We start from the raw sequence: 19,181 nt of genomic DNA on the forward strand, positions 1-19,181 counted from the left end.
GGGTTGCAAACCGTAGCTTTAAAGAAAGCCATTCAAATGTAATTAAGCGCTCAAACGAAAGCCTTTAAAATGTAATTAGGGGTCATCAAGGCGTCAAACCTAGTACCAACCATAAATAAGAGGGGAGCTGCTTTTAAAACACGTGCTGCTTTGACCTTTTTGTTTTAGCGGTTTTGTGCCCTCTGTCCCAGTGAACATTGTGTGCTACCTCTGCCTGTTGCCCATGCCTGTACACATACCGCTCGACCATTTGAGTTTTTCTCCTGGCGTTTTAAATGAGATTTGGCAGTAGGGAGCCCAATTTGAATCTACAGATACTACTGGGGCATGCGAGTTGGGAGGGAGGCAGCCAGGCCTAGGCCTTGGGGTATGCGAGTTGGGGGGCAGGCATAGGCCTTTTACATGAGCTTTGCGGGGTGTGTGTGCTGCTTGTGAGCCGGTGTCGCTGGGCCAGGAGCCACCCCAGTGGCGCCTCCTGTGAGGTGGCATTTCCCGAGAGCTCTAGCACTCGGCTGCGGTGTCAGCCTCACACGGTTTGGCCTAGTTGGAGGAAAGGCGGGGCGGGCTCCTTGGCTGTGCCCGCGTCACCGGAGAAAGCTAGGCCCGGCTCCATCCAGTCAGTTTGAGGGGACTCGGAGGTGGGGGGCCCTGTCAGTCAGTCAATCTGAGGAGGCCTCCCGCTCTGTTAGTGGGGGTCGCTCTCTGCCCCGCCGGCGGCCCCTGAGAGGCGGGCCTGGAACAGGCCGCAGTGCCTCCGTCACGGGAGGGGCGGGCCTGACTGAGGAGATGCGGCGCAGACTCTCCGGAGGTTTTGGCTCAGCTGCGTCGTCGTCGCTGCTGCCGCCTCCTGTTGTTGGCTCCGATTGAGGCAGGAGGACGGAGGGTACACGCTCGCAGTCCGACCGTAGTCTCGAGAGAAGGCCGGCCCAGCGCCACCGCACGGACTGGTGAGTAGCCCCCCCCGCCCCCCGCAGCGCCTTTGTGCGAATACTCCCGCCCCATCGGGGAGGGTCGCTGCTGCGAGATGGCCTGCGCTCAGAGGCACTTAGGACCCCCTCCCCCATATTAACGGAGGTTTCAGTCTAACCATGTTTACGGTGTTGATTACATCGTTAATGGGGGGGGGGGAGATCTTTTACCCTGCAAATTGTTCTGGATCCTGTACAATGGGGTACTTATACCCGCTAAACCCCTCCCACCCCCGTTACAATGCTTTCAGGGTGTGCACGGCACACGTGCACGGCTCTGGTCTAGACTCTTGGCATGCACGGGCATCTTTGTGATGGAGGGGGGGGCAGTCTGTGCACCCTGTAATAGCATGTCTATGGTGGTGGTAGCGGGGCTATTATAATATTCCTACGCGCCCCCCCATTTTTTTTATTGTTAGTGGGCTCCCGATGTCTGCACAGTGCACGGGTTGGAGGGGGCTCCACCCCCGCTGACATGTACAACATGGCATCGGTTCTCGTTTGGGGCTGGAAGCAGAGGAGGCGTTTGCACTCACTGCTGTGGCATGAATCTGCAAAAAATACGTGTATTCTTGACAAGGGTCTGCTGGTCCATGCAATTCATAGCAACACAAATAGAAACGCCCCTCGTGGGCATGATCCCCGGGGGTGGGGTGTCCGCCTAAGCCGCCCCACCCTTGCGGTTCGGCCGCCGACACAGAGCTGACTGCGTCAGGTTTTTTCTCGAGCTCTCCTGTCCTTTTCCAAAAATGTGCATTGCGGTGGAAAGGAGAGACCTTTTTTTTCTTTTCGTTTTCCTTTTTTTTTCTCAACAAAAGCTGAATGTTCCATCCTTCCCAGGGGTGTGTTGATTCATAACAGCTGCGCCACAGTCCGCGCGCAACCTGGCGAATCGGGCCTAAGGAAAGTGAAACGTTCTCTCTGCACGTTGAACATAGCGACTGTGCCGCTCATTAAATGGCAGAACCTGCAGTACGCATAATCATACTGCACACATGTGCCTTGTGAAATGTTTGTTTTTCGTACGGCATTCGCATGTAGGCAGCTTCACGTTTTTAGTTTGGACTGTTAGGTGGCGCTTGTGCGACCTATAATCCAAAAGGATTGCATTAGACCACAGCTAGGGAGAAATGGCATATGAGGATGGACACACACCTTGAAGGCGATTTTATGATTATTTAGCCTCCCCATCATTAATTATATTTATAATTGTTATTTTATAGCGCTTAATACCAGAGATTGGGTTCTAAGCGCACGATCGGGATTCAAATCTTTGCTGTGCTGCGTTGCTTCCAAGAGAAACTCGTTGCCCTGAGCTAGCCCCATGCTGGTCCCTATGGCTATTCCCACCCAGTTCCTGTGCCTCCTCATCCAAAGAACATCCACATGGCCCATGACAACTCTTACAGCTTGCTTTAATCAAGCGTTACCATCAAACTGAAGTGCCCGCCAGTGTGTTTTCAAAGTAGTCTTCTTAGAGTTGATGACTTAATTTGAGTTGTAAATCAGCGACTGTTGTAATAAAAAATGTCTAAACCAGGCTTGCTTTCAGCCACTCTATTTACGAGCACTGAGTGGCCTTCACTGAAGTCCTGTTCAAAACGAGCATTGGCAAAGCCAGCAGTTTTACCTCGTATAAAAGCATTTTCCAGGCCCTGCCATCAGATGTCCAGGTACTCCATGTTGCACCTGTTACCATCAATGGCCAGTTGATACCACTGTGGGAGTGGCTGGCAAGTGCCTTTCCCATGCCTACACAATTACCCAAACTCCGGAAATGGTATGGGGCTAATCCACACACATTTTCCTCTGCTCACACCATCACAAGCGTCTGGGTGGACGCAGCCTACAGGCACAGTCCGCCCTGTCATATTTAGTTGGAATGTGACAGCCAGGAGTGCAATATGTCATCTCCAGGAGGTGGAGGACCAACCATCCCCCTGCCATGGCCAACCTGATTAACTAACAAAGGCTCAATGGATCCGCACTACCCTTTATGCCCTGCAGCTGGTGGCAGCTATTAACATACCCATAGAGGGTTCTTCAAATGGGGTGTGGCTGCAGAGTTTAACAAAGAAGGCAGGAAAACCAATAACCTTTCATATGGAACTGTCCACCCGAAGACAGCTCCCACCCTCCGTATCAATGACGGTGAGCTGTCCTGTCTGGGACTGCTGTTTACAATAAGCCACCGCGCTAGGGGCAGTCTATACATAAGGTACGAAGATATGGTTTCCAGGAGGAAGAGTGTCTGGTCTCGCATGACTTCAAGGGAGACCTGCCGCTTTAATGGGGAACCACAGACATCCATTAACCAGTGTGACTCTTTGATCAACAGCAGATAGTAAGATGGGAGGGACTTTGTATCACAAGGGGGTGTGGCCAGAGATCTTTCTGTTGAGAGAAGGGTTTTGCCATTGTAGTTCTGGGGCACACCTTGTTGCTGTTCACCCCTTTACCTTTCCTGTTGCAAAGCACTCTGGTTACAACCTCACGCATGCAGGAGATTGTTGGTAGGGACCCCAGGACTTGTTCATTAAGGTAGGCATATCTTACATCAATCGCATTGCCCAGTTTAGCTTTAAAAGAGGGGCTGGTTCATTAAGGTAGGCATATCCTACATCAATCACTGTGCCGAGCTTGGCTTTAAGAGGGCTGAGCCCCTCTTTTGGCAGATCACCTGAAGACTTAACAAGAAGTAAGAAGGAACTCCTCCTTGGGCCGTGGCTGCAGGTACAGTCTGGTTTACAGCTTCCGCCAGTGGATATCCAAACAGGGAAGCAAGATCCCTCCCCTAAACTTCTCCCAGGGAACAGACCGAGAAAAAGAACACTCTAAAACCGGTACCCAGCCAGTACTCTGTGTGCCCTTCTAGGCTCTGCAGCAAGCTTCCTGGATAAGCAGTGCCAGAAGGTCTCTGAACCTACAACCAAAGACAAGGCGGCTGCCTGCAACACACTCCACAGCTGTGGGCCGTCTGCCTTATAGGATGACACAAGCTCATTGAAGAAGTTGGGAGAAGTGCCTCGACAAGCATCTACCGACGTCTGTTAAAAAAAAAATGGAGATAAGGTGCGCACTCTGGTTCCCAATCAGATTTACTTGCTAAAGCAACAGTTGGTCTTCTCCTCCACACGTTTTCTTCACTCATCAGGGAGGCTGTTTTCCTTTTCAGATGTGTCTCGTGACCAGACCGCAGTCACAGCGGCAGGTGGGAGGTTTTAACACGGGAGAGGGAAGGAGCAAGAGAATAGCAGGGTCTTAAGAAGCTTCCGGAACTAAAGGAGATCAGGCTCAAATCGGAGAGGAGCAGGGAGGCTATTCCAGAGGGAGGCACCTGCCGATTTAAGCGCTGGAGAGATGTGGTCCCTGTGTTTGAGCCCAAGTATAAGTCTCACAGTCCTATTCTGGATGAGCTGAATGGGGCAAAGAGAGTAAAGAGGCCGATTGAGGAAGAGGCTATTGCCGTAGTCGGGCCTAGAGAGGACCAGAGCTCCAGAGATATTGCTTTTCTGGGGGAAGTTAAGGAAGGGAAGAATGCCTCTGAGGAGGTGAAGCGGAAAGTGGGCCTTCTTGGCAAGGTCTGTGATATGAGGGGTGAAGGAGCGAGAGGAGTCAAAGATGACACCAAGGTTTTTTGCCACACAGGATGGTGAGGGGACGGGACCCAAGGAGGAGAGTGGGAGGGGAAACCGGGAGCAGGGGTCCCAATGAGAAGGATCTCTGTCTTACTGGCAATAAGACGGAGATCATTGGCTGTGTACCATGCCTGAATAGCAGTCAATCAGAAATCGGAGAGGAGGTAGAGGAGGGAACATCGTGCCCAACAAAAGCACTTGATGATTTATATGCAGAATAGAACATAACATTATACACCTCCTTTCATCAGTATTGTCTTTTCTTTTATAATGATACAACACAGTGAGATACCCATTTCACTTCCTTTCTTCGTTCCATACTTTACCACCGCACACTCTAACCGCATTGTCATAATCCATCTCAACCACTTTCTCAGTGAACAATCTCACATCACACTTCCTTCCCTTTCTTGGCAACAACAGACTGCACATTACAGAGTTGAAACATTCTCTGATACTGGAACAGATTCATGCAATACAATGTACTGGACGTGTACGTAGCAGGGGGTGTTAAAGTAAGTGGTGCTTGCAGGGTTGATCTGGGGATGGAAGGTTAATGCTAATGTGCTCGTACATCCGACTGTACGTTTGTTTTGTTACTGAGATTCATGCCGCACACCTCCAAGTGCTCGATTGTATTTTAAAGTCAGATGGGTGCAGGGCTTAAGTCGAGGGACCACGTGGGTGGACGGCATACCACCCACTTTATTTCAGGGCTGATGCCCAGTGATTTTTAAGAAATTAATAAGAGTACATACATTTCCTTCACACATATACCCACACCTTTTCTGCTGCTGGGTCTCGAACCCAGGTCACGCGGTTGAAAGGCAACGCTGTTGGTGGCAAAACCAGATGAAGTGTGCGTCGAGACACTGTAAAATGTCTCCAATGGTCACTTCATTTGACATCACTTTACTGTCCTAGCGTCACAGTCCTCCCTCCGTCCCCCTCCAATTTTATTATTTAGCACTCGAGCCCTGTATGGTTGTGTTATGTTAGCGTGAAGAGAGGGTCAATGCAAGGTAGCTTTGCTGTGTGGAAGTGCATAAGAGGCATTTGTGTGCATATGGGAGGCTCTTGCGCCCATGGTGTATTGTCAGGGGTGGTAGTATGTACGGTCCGCGTGGTTAGAAGTGGAGAGTTCTGTATGCAGGGCTTTTGAATTGTTGGGTCCGGGGTGGTGTATAGAAGAAGTGTTAGTTATATATACCAAGCGGGTCCCGTTTTGGGACCAATGATGAAACGTGATAGATCGTGTTTTATCCAGCCAGTAGTTACTTTTTCTGAGGTCATGGGCATCATTCTAGTATGTCCTTGGATTGCATAATCGCACTTTTTACTTTAACTTTCTTGGAGTTTACTTGACTGTCTGCAGAACCGACAATGCATCTAACAATACAGGAATTATTTTCCGGGCACCCTTCTTGATCTGGTTCGACCGAAATTAAGAACCGGCTTTATTTTCCTAATTTCTTTGGTTCATGTAAAATGACTGCGCTACGTGAATCTGAAGTTTGTGATTAGTTGTATGCCAGTGTCTGAGACTTTGCAAAGAAAACGCGTAACTATTGATTGATTCATGTGACATTTCAGTGAGAATGGTTCGTGACTCCGCGAGAGAATCTAGTCCTTGTGTATAGCAATGAGTGCCAAGTCTTCGGATGTAGCCTGCAGTTTGCTTACTTACTTAATTACTACCAGGAAAGGTAATGATGTATATACATAGGCTGTCTTCATGAGCACTTGTGAATGGGTTCATTAGGTGGAAGATGATCCTGTGTAAGCACAGTGTTAAAATCCCCACTGGGTCAATCACTAGTGCTCTATCCGTTAACTCCATTAATGCTTTAACAACCTGGATTCTCCCCCATGAAACCTTTCTTTGCTATGTGGTGCATATGAGAATACCGTTTGTGGTATCGCGTATACTGAACGACATGGCAAATAACTGAAGTTTGTTTTTAGTTTAGAATCGTGCACGTGTACAATATTTTTAGAAGTGCTATGTGCGCATGGAGAAAATTAGTGATGCCAGTTTAGTTCACTAAATACGATATTGGTAAAAAGGTGAATCTAGATTTTGAAGTTGTGCTCTACATAACAATAACGCTGCTATAGTACCCTGATTGAGGAGTGGTAATGCATTTTTTTTGTATGGCCATAGCATTGTGCTTATGATCCAATGAGATGAATGTATGATAGTGTAAACTTGGAGGGTATCTCATGAGAACCAGGATCCGTAGTCACTTGTTTTTTCTCTTAGTCGATTTTCATTTTGTATGCACAATCTTCACCACACGTGAGAACCCCTGTCCCCAGACCCCCAGCACTTTTTGCTGGACTACTGGATTTTTGTTCTGTTCCCCTTAGTGAGTGGGAACCTTTTTTCCACACACCTTCTTTGGGATTTTTTTCTATTTCCTTGTATTCCTTTTTCTTGGAGTTGTGTTCCTCCAAGTTTCATGGCATCTGTCTGACTTTTGCAGCACACAGCACTGTGAGCAGGGCTGCTGGGAGCCCTTTGGGCTTCCCTTTTTATTTTCTGTTACAGGGGAATATTTGTATCCTTCTACATTTTCTATTGTGAGATCAGCGCACTGCTACTTATGTTAAGTGCTGAAGGGCTACACAGTATCCAGCACACCCCACCTTATGTGGATTGCTGAAGGGCTACACAGTTCCCCCTTATCTCATTGCTCCTGTACATTTTTGGTTAGTGACAAGCTAGTCTAAATGGCTGGTGGCAGTGGTCTTACCCTACCTACTTTTTTGCATTTTTACTGACCGGCTTTACTCGCAGCTGCGGTAGTGCACAGAAGCACATTCTCACAACATTGTGAGAGTGCTCCTTTTTTCTCCAATTTAAGATGGCTTGCTCTTTCGTGGTCCTTCTGCTGTTCAGGGCGGGGAAGCCCTGGTTGGTATTTTCTTTGGCGGGATCCCTTTGTGAAGCCCGCCAAGGCACCAGGCTGACTGCGAGGGCAGGAAATGGGCAAAGAGTCTGAAACTATGTTGTTCTGTCTTGTGCTGTGCATGCATGGAACCAGTTCCAACTGAGGGGCTCGACAGTCACCATCCAGAGGTGGAATGGTGCATGGGTGCTGATTGGCTGGATTCCTGAATTAAAGGCATGGATTCTGAGGCTGAAGACGAGCTGATCACTGTAACTGAAGAAACAACGAGGAGATATGCCTGCACTGACTGCCAGACGACTGAAGAGGCCTTCTGTGCTACTGACTCTCTCCCTTAGACTGTTGTACCTATTGGTCTTGAGACCACCTGCATATCGAGCCATCCCACGACAAGCTGTGCAACCTTTACAGGCTGCAAACAGCCAATACCTTGGGACCTGTGGCCACTTTGCAGTGCATAGTCTTCTGAGGATCGAATCCTCACAGAACTTTGGTGGACTCCTTCCCGACCTCCAGAGGCAAGATCCACTCCTTGAAGTACCCTCAGCAGAGTGTTTGACCGATAAAGCGAGACTAATTGCCCTTGTTATAACTGTTCTTCACTGGTGCTTTGGAAAAGCCAAAAGCATAGAACCCTGAATAATCCTTTGATGAGAGCCTCTTCACTCTACTGCTGCTGTAAGGTCCTTTCTGGTGTCCCATCTTTCATCTGCCCGACTAGTAATCCAGTGACCAGGTTTGCTGCTGCTGCATCGTGGAGGCATTGTGCTGCATCCTCTTATTCACTTCTAAGGTACTGTCACACTCTTGGTAACACTTACCTAGCGTTCCTATGCTGTTGCTGGAGTGCTGATTGGTGTGTTTGGGAGTTCGCCCATAGACGTTTGCCCAGGCCTAACACCTGTGTGGCTTGAGGCAGCCATGTCCAAAGGGCCTGTACTCTTTTTCCAACAAAAGCTTTACTTAACTACTGAATACTTCCTCTGGAACGTTGGAATTTTCTACAGCATTGCCTTAACTGTTGTGCCCGCCAACCTGACACTTTAATTACAAGTATTTCCTTGCTTTATGTTGGTTTTGTTGCATCCATTCCTACATTGAACAGATATTCTAAAAGTTATTGCAAATGTTTTACTTGCCTTTGAATTGCATACTGCCATTTTAAAAGTAGTACTAAAGTGATTTGCTTACTGTGAATATTGTATTTTTTTTAAATGTTACTTATTGTGTGTTATCGTACTTTACCTTTTTGAAGAATTACTTTTTTGTGTATATATAAAATAAATCATTAGTTGTACATAACTTTAGTGTGCCAGTGTTTCTTTGGGCATATGTGTATACTCAAAGTTCTTTGCATCACCCACAGCTCTTTCTACCTCCTAAGGTAAGCCTGGCTGCTCAGCCATTGCTACCAACATACTTGTGAGGTTCAGGCTTATACTAAGAGTTGGAGCCCTGTGTCCCAAGTGAGTCTTCTAAAGGCCTACATAAACTCCCCAGCAATTACCTAGATGTATAGGATGTTCTTCCAGATTAAGTGGCAAAAACTTTGGACATAGTTTCCTGAACTATGTAGGTCCTTGCTCCATTTGATTAAAAAAAAAACATACGTGATCTATAGGAAGTATAATATGTAATAAAACATTGATATCTTGTGTAGGGAAAGGACAGTTGACAATTCCGTTTGTCCGGGGGAAGGGGGTTGGGGAGAAGTTAACCCTTTTTTCCTTTTAGAATGAATGGGGAATGGTTGGTTCACAGCAGGTAACACAGCCTCTCATGACAAACAACTCTAGATAAATTAGTGTATTGGGCCCAACTGCTTTCCCCGCCACAGTAGTTCAAAGAGGTGCAGAGGATTCATCAGGTGACACTTGGGTCTGGCGATTCCAGTCTGTCTGCTAACTTTCTGAAATGGGCCACCACTTGACTTGGCTGAAATGACAGGGGAAGACAAATGGGGGTGGGGTGGGGGGTGATTACGGAATGGTGTTGGGATCAGTAGCTGTCCCATATTGCCAGCCTTATGCCGCTTTAAGAAAGTGGTGTGGGCTTTAGGGCCACATGGCAAAATGTGTGAGGGTGGGGAATAGGGGCATATCGAAATTCTGCTTCGAGTAAGTATTCAGCCGGTTTCCGGCTCAAAATGACTTGCAGCTGAATGGTACAATTCCATACACAGTACACACCCCAAGGAGAACCATGCAGCTGCCGGCTCCGGTTCTCTGCACGTCTCTCCCTTTCGTTACATTGCAGCGTGGGAGTTGTTTTAAATGGAACTTGCTTCTGAATGAGAGGCAAAAATGGACTCTCCCGCGAATGGGAATAAGGCTAGGACCAAGTGCGGGTGAGTTCAAGGGAAACTTTTTCTAAGTCAAAATAGGGCATGCAAAGAACTCTGCAAACTCCGAGAGCGCACTGTCTGACAATCGCAAAGACAGGCGTTTATATTTACAAAAAGTGTCATAGGTACCTACACACTATAGGGGGCACATGTACATGGGGATTGGGTGGCGTCGACTAACTATATGTGCAACTGTGATGCGTCGCTTCGTGGTTGGTGGACACTGCCGGGTGCCAACGTGGGGTGGGCAGGTCAGCTGGGCTCATCCGGGAGGCGCTGTCCGGTCAGGCGTGATCAGTGTCATTGATGGACGTCTTCCTTGGCTTTCTGCCCTAAGGGCCAGGCACACCCCATTCATTCAATGCTGCAATGTCAGTTGCCCTGTAAATCCTACAATAGGTTATTCTACAGGTTAATACAACACAGGAGGAATGCGCATTAGGTGGGGTGCTGTGGCGATACACCAGTACAGGGTTGCTGATAACCTGTTGAATAGGTATCATAGGCCATGGGGTCGGGACTCAGGGCACGGGGTAAGCTGTCCGAGCTTTGGGTCTCGTTAGAAGTCATGACGGATGTTTTTACACAATGTTGGTGCAATATTAGATGTCTTATTTTACGAGCGTCATTAATCTGGGGTGAAATGGTGGGTCGTGGGACCTATGGGGGGGGCACCTCTGGCCTCTGTTTATGGCCGGATTTTGCTGCTGGGCTGTAAATAATTCAGGTGGCTGTTTGTGGCCATGTGAGCTGCGGGGGAATCATGAATGCTTGAAGCGGCTCCAGCCGAATTGGGGGAGGTGACATGTTAACTATACCAACATTTCTATTAATCACTACAGGGTAAGTATATGGAAAATAGCAACTCTTGCATTATATGGTAAACGCGATACGTGAGGTAGCATTAAGGTTGGTGGAGCACGCAGGAGCAGCAGACCAATACGGTTGACAGCAGTAATACACATTAAACCTGTACATTTGCACTTGATGGCATTCTATGGATCTCATTTAAGCAATTTACTTGAGCTCACAATACTGTTGTGCTTGTGTTCCTTTGCACTCTAGCAGCAGCAGGGTAGTCATGGCATAAGGACTTGGTATCACTCACTTTACATTACCCCTAGAGAAGCACATAGTAGGAGGCCAGGCGCCCTGGGTGTGTGCACATACTGAGAGGGTTTGAGTGTCGTGACCATGTGGTCACACAATGACACATTCTTTTGTTCATACATTGTTTGTAGATTTTTGACACGGAGGTCGTGCAGAAGGGATATCGTTGTAATGCACTATATGTATATATGTATGAGCTGTTTCTTGGTGTGGGATTAAGGCTTTTGTTTCATCGAGGACGGTTTACAGTTATTTTCCAGGCCAGCCCCGCTGCCCGGGTCACACTGAGGATAATGAAGCACGGCGGAATGTGAAGGATAGTGTTTGCTCTAACACTAGCTCATGTCCGAATGGTCGTGGGGACAGGCTTTCAGCGGATCTGCCAGGGAGCAGAGGCAACAGGGTAGACAAGGACTCACTGAAGGTGGGGGTCGTGCTGCAGCGCACATGGAGTCATGTCTTAAGATGGCGTTCTGGTTTTCAAAATGGTTCCCAGGGTCTAGCCTAATACAGTACATTTGGTCCATGTGTCGGCCAGTGGTCCACCCACCACCTGGGCCCTGGTGGCAGGGGGTCCCCTGACGAGTCATGGACATCACAATGCGGGGACTGCAGGGGAGGGGGGTCTCTTTGACCTGTCCTCCCATACATTTCCCCCCTTTTGTTACTTAAGTAACGAATACTGTAATTCCCCCAACCACTCACATTCCTTTTAATCAGCCACAGCCTCATCCCACGCCGGGGTGCCCTTTATGGGCATCCAAGCCCTGCACACCCCCCCTCAGGCTTTCTCCCCTTCTAGCATATTTGTCTGGGGTACAAGTTGGATATATGCAATCCCTAGTTCCCTCTAAGTCTACCCACACCTCCTCATACCATTCCAGTTCCCGGGGCTCTCTAATCTGTCTACTATATCCCCATTGCGGTATACCGCCACTATCTGGAATTTAGGCCCCGGCTCTTCACCTGTTTGCATTTGAGCTTCCTGCATAGCTTGCACTGTTGTGCCTCGAGCATTGCCCATTGTCACCATCATCAATGTACCATTTAGTACTGCGCCTGCACAGCATCGAAGGCCCATCTGGCACACACAAAAAATTAGAAGTAAAAACACTACTGTTGGCATTAGTAGTATAACAGTCATTCCCAGCCATGATGGGACCCAGGAGAAGAGGTTATCGAACCACGTGCGTGCTTCTGCCCCGCCTTCCGTTTTCATTCTTTCTCCTAGGTTGTGCACTGCTGCAATCACATGTACCATTATCTGAGTCTTCAGAAGGTACAAAAGTGCAGCATTCCAATTTTTCGGCAAACGCCTCCGTCCATTGCTGTTAATAGGACCAGGACATACCTATTTTGCATTGCGATTAGTCGCAGGGCTTTCAGCTCTAACTTGATCACGTTGAAACCTTCTTCAGTATCGTTTGCTAACTGGATCAGCTCCCAGCATGTTATTTGGAGCCGCTTAGCATTTGCCTGCGCCTGGATGCTTGGAATGAGTGCGGCAAAGAAAGTCTCTGCAGAGCTAAACAATCGATATCTGTCTGGGATCTGTGCCAATAGCTCTGAAGATGCCTTGGATATGTAGTTTGATGATCGTCTGTTTCGGGACAGCATTTCCTCCTTGTTGCCAGAGGACAAAACCTACATCTGTGGCTCTTCTGTCGGTTGGGCCTTGTTTTCACAGGGGGCGTCTTACCCTTTCCCGCTCCCGCCAATGTGGCTCTCTGGTATCACCATTAGTGCTGAATGTAGTGTAGCCAGTGAGCCACTGCCGCTCCATGATTGTGGGAAATGCAAGTATGCACAGCGCCTCTGCTTTGCATGTAACTTCTTCGTCTTTCCATCTGTTGTCTGTGAACAACGTCCCCTTTATTACAAAAAATGGTTCTTTCAGGCATATTACGCCTTCCACTTTCGGGTAGCATGTTTTCTCGTTCTGCAGCATGCTAAAAGTTATTTCGTGTGCCTGAAAGGTGTTCTTAATTCTGCACCGCGTAAGATGGAGACACTGGGCATTTACCAGAGGCAATTCTTTTGGTAGCAACACCTTGGGTGTTCCCGAGGCATGGGGGATAAGAGAGCAGACCTAGCAGCTTTCATTTGTTGTTTGTTTAGCAGTTGCGCTCACGTCTGCATGCCATTTATTCGTCTGGTGAGGGTGTCTTGGGTCTTCCATTTGATCTAAACCCAGACCATGATACTCGTCATACTTCCTACTTCCCACCTCCCTTTTCCTCCTATTATTTCTAAGATATCTTACAGCTTCATGGGCGATGTGTGCTCTATACCCCCCTTTTCCCACATTCCCCTCTGTCCATTCATCATATAGCGATTCAAGCTTTTCTGCTATCTTTTTGTTTTCTTCAGTTATTCTATGATGTAAGGTACTGGCTGCTGTAGGGGTGGTTACTTGTGTAGGCGGGGTAGTGGGGGTATTGTAAAGCCACAATATGATAGAAGGGCTGCGGTCATTTAGACTGAGGGCATTGTAGTTACAGACGTTTGGCAGGGGACTTATGCTAACATTCATTTCAGCCCTGCTTTTCTTGGAATGGTTGGTTGTTTTGGGCGGTTTCGTGTTATACCCCCACACAAGCTGGTATCCGTTCCATACCAAAAAATCACCTTCTCTTGCCTTTTCAGTTGTTATATTTTCATTTGCAATATTACTTCTGTTCCCCCCTACCCCCTCATTCATCTCGACATAGATGAATGCTATGAACCAATATGTGCTTATGCTAAAGAGTATCACAAAAAATAATACGATACACACAGACAATCCACATTCATACGAATATCTACAACGTTCTACTGTAGCATTTCTATATATCTTGATATTCTATTGCTCTCCGTTGCGGGCTGCCCATTCGTTGCCATGTTTGTTCCTATTTGAAACATAAAAGTGCATTAAGTATATACATGTAAACATTTTCATTTTGTACAGTAGCCACCATACAATTATAATGTGAGATAGAGGGAGAGAGAGGGGATGGGTGTAGAGAGAACGAGAGAGAAAGAGGCATATTCTTCATATTTGATCACTTTTTCCATTTTTCATTTTAACCATTAATGATTTCTTTCTTTCTCGTACCTGTGAATCAATTTCTTTGTTAGCATATTAATATGCCTGATACACTTCTTTGTAGCTGCACCTTTTTCATTTAATGTTTCATTTGTTATGGTTTGCTGTTGTCTGCGCCGCCTCATCCATTTCCTCCTGAACATTATTGTATGCCCTCCGTACGTCTGTTAAATGTATCCAGTACCTCAGCCCTTTAACTTTCACTGCTGTGGGAGTCCAAAAAACTACCTCATATGGGCCTTGAAATCTTGGGGCACTCCATCTGCGCACAAGGCTTCGAACATAAATAAAATCCCCTGGCATTAGTTGTCCTTGGGGGCTTTCTTCCACAAAAGACAGTTTGGTTTCCCTCTTCTCTTGTAAATGGCGGTGACAATTGTCTTGAGATTGCACGCGCTGCTCTAGTCAATTTTTTCAGATAGTCAGTAAACTCATCTAATATTGTGGCGCTTCTATGTGCATCTGAGTGTTTACACAGCGGGGAATGTGCTGTGTGCATTCTTCTCCCCGTCACAATCTCCTGAGGGGACAAGTGGTGGTCCTTACTTGGCTGGTTTCTCAACTCGAATAGTGCTAGAGGTAAGCAATACACCCAGTTCTTTTTGAGTGAGAAGCATAGTTTGGACAATCTTCCTTTTAATAGGCCGTTGATCTTCTCCACAACGCCATTGCTTTGGGGGTGATAAATCGAGCAAAGCTTGTTTTTGATCCCCAATAGTGCAGTAACTTCCTTGAATAGTTAATTCACAAAATGAGTGCCATTGTCTGAGCGCTCACGTCGCAAATTCCCCAGCGCGGGAATACTTCCCTCACTAGGAACTTTGCCGCGCACTTAGCATCAGGACGTGCACATGGACCAGCCTCAACCCATCTTGAAAATGGACATACACCTACTATCATGTAGCGTGCCCCATTGCACCTTTCCCCCATGTCTGCGTTATCAATATGTAGTTCCTGGAAGGGCCCTGTTGGTTTTGGAATTGTCCCTCTGAGTGTCCGTAATGTCATTCCAGAATTGTATATCTGGCACGTTGTGCACTCCATTGCTAACCTTGATATATGTTCCTGGAGCCCTGGTACGAACCAATCTTCCTGTATCTCAGATGCTATGTGTTGTTTGGCATTGTGTGCTGGAAAATGTAATTGCTGGAACGCTATCTCCATTAATTTAATGGGCATCACCACTTTACCTGTGTTATTTTGGCGCCACAGCAAATCTGTTGCCGACTGCAACCCCTTTTTTCCCACAATGCTTTTTCTTCATTACTTGCTTCTCCCTGTAACTCTAGTATTTGTGATATGGGCATGGCATTGTACCCTTCTGGTAATTCCTCACTCGCTTGTTGCTGCAACATGTACTCACCTGCAGTTTCCTTTTTGAAATATGATGCCTCCTTGGCGGCAGCGTCTGCTGCCGCGTTTCCCAAAGATACAATATCTGTATTGGACGTATGTGCTTGGGACTTGACGATTGCCACCATTGTAGGTTCTTTAAGTGCCTCAATTAATTCCTGTAGCAACTCGGCATGTTGCACTGGGGTCCCATCTGCCCTACGAAACCCTCTCCGTCCCCACCGGGCCAGACCACCGTGTACCGTTGTAGTCATGTATGCTGAATATGTGTACATTGTGACTGTGCATCCCTTGGCTGCACGTAAGGCTTCAATTAGGGCAACAAGTTCTGCTGCTTGTGCGGAAAAGTGTGATGGTAGGCGATATTGCACTAACACTTCGTACTCACCTTCTTCTAATCTCACTACCACCATTCCTACATGTTTTTCACCTGTATCCATGTCAATTGATGCTGCTCCATCTACAAAGTACACTTCTCCTTCTGTCAGTGCATTTTCACTTACCACCGGGCCCTCACCCTGTTCTCCTCGTGCTTTTGCATGTCTTCTACTGTACATGGCTCTGTGATGAATGTCGCTGGATTTACTGTTCTACACCTCACTACGTGGATGTTAGTGCTGGATAATATTATCTCGCATGCTGTTGCTCGCTGTGTTGTTAGTGTGCTTTTTGATCTTTCCAGTATCGCGAAAAGGGAGTGTTCCACATATAATGTAACGGAGCATCCCATTACTATAGTGGCACTTTTCTCAATGGCGATCGCGGCGGCAGCGAGAGACTGTTCGCACACAGTGTCCTTGCATAACTGTGTCGAGTGTGCCACTGTAGTAGGCCAATGGCTTGTACCCCATGGATGTCTTTTGTGTCAGAACAGCTGTCATTAGTGTTGCCTTGCAGTGAGAAAACAGGTAAAATTTGCGCTCAGTCTGGGTTGGCGAGTACTGGAGCGCTTGAAATTAGTTGTTTGAGTGACGCAAATGAGTCACTCATCTCTTTTGACCATTTTATTTCTTTATTCTCCCGCTGGGCCTCTTTGAGTGCTTGTAGTAAAGGTCTTGTGTATTCTGCGTAGTCTAGTATCCATGCTCTGCAATAGTTGCACATTCCTAAAAACTTCTGCATTTCTTTTACCGTTTTTGGCTCTTTTACTGCTGTGATTGCTTCTACTCTATTAGGTATTATCTTTTTGCCATCCTTTGATATCAGCTGTCCCAGGTATAATACTTCTGGTTGGCAGTATTGTAGTTTCCCTCTATCCACTTTGTACCCCTTTTGGACCAACAGTGTTAGAAGTATAACTGAGTCTTTCCTGCACTCTTCCTCATTCTGTGCGCATATGAGCAAGTCATCTACGTACTGAATGATTGTGCTCTCAGCTGTCAAGTTTCCCAAGTCTTTGTGGAGGTTACGATTGAATATACTGGGGCTCTCACAGTAACCCTGTGGTAACCTGCAATTCTCATATCTTTTCCCCCCTAGTGTAAATGCTGTCAAGTATTTGCTCTCTTCTGCCAGGGGAATGGAGAGAAATGCATTTTTTAAATCAACTACTGTGAAATGTGATGCGTTTTTTGGGATACTGCAAAGTATTGATGCAGGGTTCGGGACTAGGGGAAACTCTTTTTGTATGATGTCATTTAGTGGGCGTAGGTCCTGGATCATCCTCCATGCCCTCCCTTTGCTTTTTTGATCGGGTAAATGCAAGTATTACATGGGGAATTTGAGGGTACTATTATTCCCTGGGCCAATAAAGCACTTATCGTTTCTTTTATCCCTTCCTCCGCTTCACGGGACAATGGGTATTGTTTGACTCAGGGCAGGATTGCTCCTGGTTTTAGTTTTATCGTGACTGGGGTAACTCCGTGCAATAGCCCTACATCATGGGGGCCTGTAGTCCACAAGTTGCTTGGCACTAGCTCCATGTCGTCATCAAAAAAGGAAGGTGGTGCTCCCACCACAGTCATTAATTGTACAGGCACTTGTTTGTATCACGATATCACATGGTATTGCTATTTCCATTATTATTTCTGAGTCTGAAAAGAGATCCTCATCTGATAGATCTCTCAAGGCAATGTCAGCGTTGATGCACAACACAGTGCGCCATTCACACCCGTCTATGTCCATACCAATTACTGCAATTCTTTTGGCTGATATCTGTACTGCATGTAAATCTAACGATATTACTGACCCCGGTGTAATGTCTGTGTGTACTATTGGGCGGAAGATGAATTCTGTTGGTACCCTCCATTCTAACCTATATGTGAGCAGGCAACGGGAGCGTTGCGAAACACGTCATGAGTTTAAATGCCTTGAATAAAACTGGATATGGCATGAAAACCTTTGGTTAATGGTGAATTGATTTACTTTTTGGAAATTTATGCTGGCGTCCTAAACCGCGAAGAGTGCTGTCCTCGTGTGGAGAAGTGCAATTACTTTTTCCTTTTTACTATATATATATATATATATATATATATATATATATATATATATATATATATATATATATATAAAACTTTATACTTTTCTGACACCTTGGCAATAAGGGAGTGTGCGGTTGTGTAATTTATACTAAAAATTACTTATGGGGCACATACAAGAGCAAACCACCTTCTGCACGCTACCAATATTTCCAGCACAAACATTCAAAAGAAACAGCTTAATTCATTGGGCTTACCACCTTATAATGTCCGTAGGTCACACTTACCATGACCACACCATGATCATGCACATTTTACAATTCACTAAAATCATCATAACATGGCTTTGTTTCAACACATATAATGCATATACAATGATGGTCGATACCCTATTGGAAGTTAACCTTTTAATCTTTCTTCCCTCCCTTGTTTCACCTAACCTTTCTTTGTTATGAGGTCCCCCTTTTTCACGCAAATCTTTTTGTCTTTACTAAGTATTTCACCTATTTTCATTTATAGACCCAGAAAGAATGAAAGAAAAGCATTTACTAATATATTCACTGTGTCTCCTTTTTCTACCAGACACCTTTATCTTATTCTCCACTTGTTCATATATTCCCAGTACTAGTCAAGATAGCACTATGCGGCGCCGCCTTCTACCCCCTTGCAGAGCTAGGTTCCCGTCTCTATCTCTTTTCACCTTTTGATCCGAATGGCCATATGCAAAGAAAAAGGAAAGAAAGTATAGTATTGATTCTAATGATCCCAAATGTGTCCCCTTTTTTAAATGACCTCGTTTTTTTTGTTGTTTTTATTTTTTTATTTTTTTTAACTTTGTTTATTTTAAATCAAGGCAGGATGACAAGTACAGACATTATAAGCAGTGGTTATTTAGGCATGTTGATCCCCAGTCTCTTATCCCCCCTGCGTTTCCTCCCTTCCCCCTCCCCTTGGTCCAACTGTCCCATAGGCCTTGTAGGCGGGCTCTCCCCTCCCGAGCTGTTCGGATAGGGCCTCAGCGTCTATGTATCTTCTTCCGGGATCTCCTGATTTTTTAAGATCGAGCGGGCCCCGGTAGGTTTATAGGTCAGGGCGGGGAAGCGCTGGTCGAATTCCAGCACTGGGGCCCAGATATTCTGGAAACGGTGAAGAGTTCCCGCTTGCGCTGCCGTCACCTTCTCCGCTACCAAAATGTCCCAAAGTTTGATCTACCATTGGGCTATGTGAGGGCCTTCCGGGGTTTTCCAGGCTCGTGCCACCACCGTTTTCCCTGCAAGTAGACAGTGGGTTAGTAGTTTCGCTCTGGGTCCGGAGCGCTGGTAGGTCCCGGAAATTGGAGCTCCCAGCAAAACCG

The 19,181-nt window shown here is 46.6% G+C and overlaps 1 protein-coding gene across 1 annotated transcript in view; it reads left to right on the forward strand.

The window, feature by feature from the left end:
• Positions 1–299: 299 nt before the first annotated feature.
• The window catches only part of LOC138521754 (E3 ubiquitin-protein ligase TRIM39-like), a 219,762-nt gene continuing 200,880 nt past the window's right edge, over positions 300–19,181 (forward strand). Inside the window, exon 1 of the mRNA XM_069634812.1 lies at positions 300–947. The gene's annotated coding sequence lies outside the window, so the exon portion shown is untranslated. The remainder of the gene's footprint in view (positions 948–19,181) is intronic.

This window comes from Ambystoma mexicanum, chromosome 13 (assembly GCF_040938575.1).
Source record: "Ambystoma mexicanum isolate Mex_15411 chromosome 13, UKY_AmexF1_1, whole genome shotgun sequence".
Classification (NCBI taxonomy): Eukaryota; Metazoa; Chordata; class Amphibia; order Caudata; family Ambystomatidae; genus Ambystoma; species Ambystoma mexicanum.